The following is a 4,033-nucleotide window of genomic DNA, read 5'->3' on the forward strand; positions in this document are numbered from 1 at the left end:
CTTGGGAAGACAAGGGCTCCTTTTACCTGTGTATCCCAAAATGATTTCTGAAAAGGTTAGGGGAGGCAGCAGATCTTGAGTTCGCTTCTGTATCAGAGAATCCTTAAAACTGATGTGTTAAGAAATAAGGTGAAGTAGTCACCCAGCTGCTGATGGGTGGAAGCTCCTCTCACTTCCTGCAGGCATATATCTTAGTAAATGGCAAAAGCCATGTTTCAAAAAATTCTGAATTGTGAAGGTATTTCAATAACGTTATAATGGAATATGAAGCAACTGTTAAAAAGAATACAATAAGGGTGTTTGCTTCAGTAGCATGTATACAAAAATTGGAATGGTACAGAGAAGATTAGCATGGCCCCTACACAAGGATAACATGCAAAGTGTTGAAGAGTTCCATATTTTTAATTATATATCCAGCAAAACTCTCTCAAATATGAAGGTGAAATTAGGGCATTCCCAGATAAACAGAAATTAAGGGAATGTGTAAAAACCGAACCAAAATTGCAAGAAATACTAAAGGAGGTCCTTCAGCTAGACAATCAATAATATCAGATTACAACCCAAGACTAGAACACAGGACAGAACAACAAGATATAAACCCAGATATGAAAGTCACAAAAATAAGTCAAAGCTAAAACACTGAAAATGGGGAAATAGAGATGTCATTATATAAAAGATGACAACATCAAAAAAAAAAAAAAAAGGAGGGACTAAATTGTGCAGTCATAGAACTTTGATATGGAGAGGAAGGTATGGTGATATCAAGAAATAAAAGATTGGTTTAAACTTAGAAAAATGGAGGTAAATTTTAAGGTAACCACAAAGGAAACTAACAAACATACATATCAAAATAAAAAATAAGAAAAGCATAAAGACTCAACAAATACAAAATCAAAGACAATGAAAATAATGAAAAGAAAATACATAAATAAAAGCAACACAGAACAGAAAATTAAGTGGAACAAAGAAACTGTCAACAACACAAAAAAAATACATCAAAATGACCGCACTAAACTCATATCTATCAATAATTATACTGGATGTAAATGGACCAAATGCACCAATAAAGAGACAGAGTGGCAGAATGGATTAGAAAAAAAAAGATCGGTCTATATGCTGCCTACAAGAGACACACCTTAGACCCAAAGATACAAATGAACTAAAACTCAAAGGATGGAAAAAATAAATCAAGCAAACAGCAATCAAAAAAGAGCAGGAGTAGCAATATTAATTTCTGACAAAATAGACTTTAAAGTTAAATCCACCACAAAGGGTAAGGAAGGGCACTATATAATGATTAAAGAAAGGGTCAATACACCAGGAGGACATAACCATAATAAATATTTACATGCCCAATGACAGGGCCCTAAAATACATAAAACAAACTTTTAACAGCGTTGAAAAGAGAAACAGCTCCACAATAGTGGTAGGATACTTCAACACAGCACTTTCAGTGGAGCATCTAGAAAGATGCTCAGAAAAGACATGGAAGATCTAAATGCCACTGTCAACCAACTTGATCTCCTAGACATATACAGAACACTCTACCTAACAGCACCCAAGTATACTTTCTTATCCAACGCACATGAAACATTCTCCAGAATAGACCACATATTAGGCCACAAAGCAAGCATTAATAGAATCCAAAACAGTGAAATATTACTAAGTATCTTTTCTGACTATAAAGTCATAAAAGTAGAAATCAATAACAGAAAAAGCAAGGAAAAAAAATCAAATACATGGAAACTGAGCAATACCTTGTTCAAAAAGTACTGGGTTATAGAAGAAATCAAGGACGGAATAAAGACATTCATAGAATCAAATAAGAATGAAAACTTTTGGGACACAGCAAAAGCAGTGCTCAGAGGTCAATTTATAGCAATAAATGCACACAGAAAGGGCCAAAATCAAAACATCAGCCCTATAACTCAAACAAATAGAGAGCAGCAAAAAACCCACAGGCACCAGCATAAAGAAAATTAAAAAAATTAGAGTTCAAATAAATGAAATAGAGAATAGAAAAACAATTGAAAGAGTCAACAAGACCAAAAGCTGGTTCTTTGAAAAGATCAACAAAATCGATAAACCACTGGTGAAATTGACGAAAGAAAAATAAGAGAGGAAGCAAAAAACTTGAATAAGAAATGAGATGGGCAGTATCAAAATGAACCCAACTGAAAGTAAGAGAATCATAACAATACTACGAAAAATTGTACTCCAACAAATTTGAAAACCCAGAAGAAATGGATAAATTTCTAGAAACACATTGCCTACCCAAACTAACACAAACCTAGGTAGAAAAATGAAATAAACCTATAACAAAAGAAGAAATTGAAGAGGTAATTAAAAAAAAAACTCCCAACCACAGCAACAGAAAAAGCCCTGGCCCTGATGGCTTCACTGAAGAATTCTACCAAACTGCCAGAGAAGAGTTAACATCAGCACTACTAAAGGTATTTCAGAGCATAGAAAAGGATGGAATACTGCTGAAGTCATTCTATGAAGCCAGCATAACCCTGATACCAAAACCAAGTAAAGACACCACAAAAAAAAGAAAATTACAGACCAATATCCCTCATGTACATAGGTGCAAAAATCATCAACAAAATTCTAGCCAATAGAATTCAACAACATATCAAAAAAATAATTGACCATGATCAAGTGGAATTCATACCAGGTATGCAGGGGTGGTTCAACATTAGAAAAACAATCAATGTAATCCATCACATAAATAAACAAAAGATAAGAACCCCACGATCTTATCAATTGATGCAGAAAAGGCATTTGACAAAGTCCAACACCAATTCATGATAAAAACTCTCAAAAAACAGGAATAGAAGGGAAATTCCTCAATGTAATAAAGGGCATTTATACAAAGCAAACACCCAACATCGTCTTACATGGAGAGTCTGAAAGCATTCTTGAAAATGGAAACCAGACAAGGATGCCTTTATTACCACTCTTATTCAACATTGTGCTGGAGGTCCTAGCCAGAGCAATAAGGCAAGAAAAAGATATAAAGAGCACCTAAATTGGTAAGGAATAAGTAGAAGCATCCCTATTTGCAGATGATATGATCTTATGCACAGAAAACCCCAAAGAATCCACAAGAAAACTACTGGAACTAATAGTAGATTTCAACAAAGTATCAGCATACAAGATAAACATACAAAAATCAGTTGAATTTCTCTACACCAACAAAGATAACTTCAAAGAGGAAATCACCAAATCAATACCACTTACAATAGCCTCCAAGAAGATAAAATACTTAGGAATAAATCAAGACAGAGACATAAAAAACCTATACAAAGAAAACTGCAAGAAACCAAAAGAGAACTACATAAGTGGAAAAACATACCTTACTCATGGATAGCAAGACTCAACATTGTGAAAAGTCAATTCTACCCAAAGTGATCTACAGATACAATGCAATTCCTATACAAATTCCAACATATTTTGACAAGATGGAGAAACAAATCACCGACTTCATATGGAAAGGGAAGAGGCCCCAGATAAGTAAAGCATTACTGAAAAAGAACAAAGTGGGAGGCCTCGCACTACCTGATTTTAGAACCTATTCTACCACCTAGTACAGCAACAGATACACAGACCAAGGGAACAGAGTTGAGAATCCAGACATAAATTCATCCACCTATGAGCAGCTGATATTTGACAAAGGCCCAAAGTCCATTAAATGGGGAAAAGACTGTCTGTCTTTAACAAATTGTGCTGGCATAACTGGATATCCATCTGCAAAAAAATGAAACAAGAACCATACCTCACACCATGTACAAAAACTAACTCAAAATGAATCAAAGACCTAAATATAAAATCTAGAATGATAAAGATCATGGAAGAAAAAATAGGGAAAACACTAGGATCCCTAATACCTGGCATAAACAGAATACAAACCATAACTAATACTGCACAAACACCAGAAGAGAAGCTAGATAACTGGGAGCTCCTAAAAATCAAACACTTAGGCTCATCAAAAGACTTCAAAAGAGTAAAAAGACAATCTACAGACTGGGAA

General features: G+C 34.5%; 1 non-coding gene across 1 annotated transcript; it reads left to right on the forward strand.

Moving 5' to 3' along the window:
- Nucleotides 1-300: 300 nt before the first annotated feature.
- LOC126060054 (U6 spliceosomal RNA) lies at nt 301-403 on the forward strand. The gene has a single exon (XR_007513521.1). It is a non-coding gene; the product is annotated as a U6 spliceosomal RNA (small nuclear RNA).
- The last annotated feature ends 3,630 nt before the right edge of the window (nt 404-4,033 follow it).

This window comes from Elephas maximus, chromosome 16 (genome assembly GCF_024166365.1).
Source record: "Elephas maximus indicus isolate mEleMax1 chromosome 16, mEleMax1 primary haplotype, whole genome shotgun sequence".
In the NCBI taxonomy this organism is placed as follows: Eukaryota; Metazoa; Chordata; class Mammalia; order Proboscidea; family Elephantidae; genus Elephas; species Elephas maximus.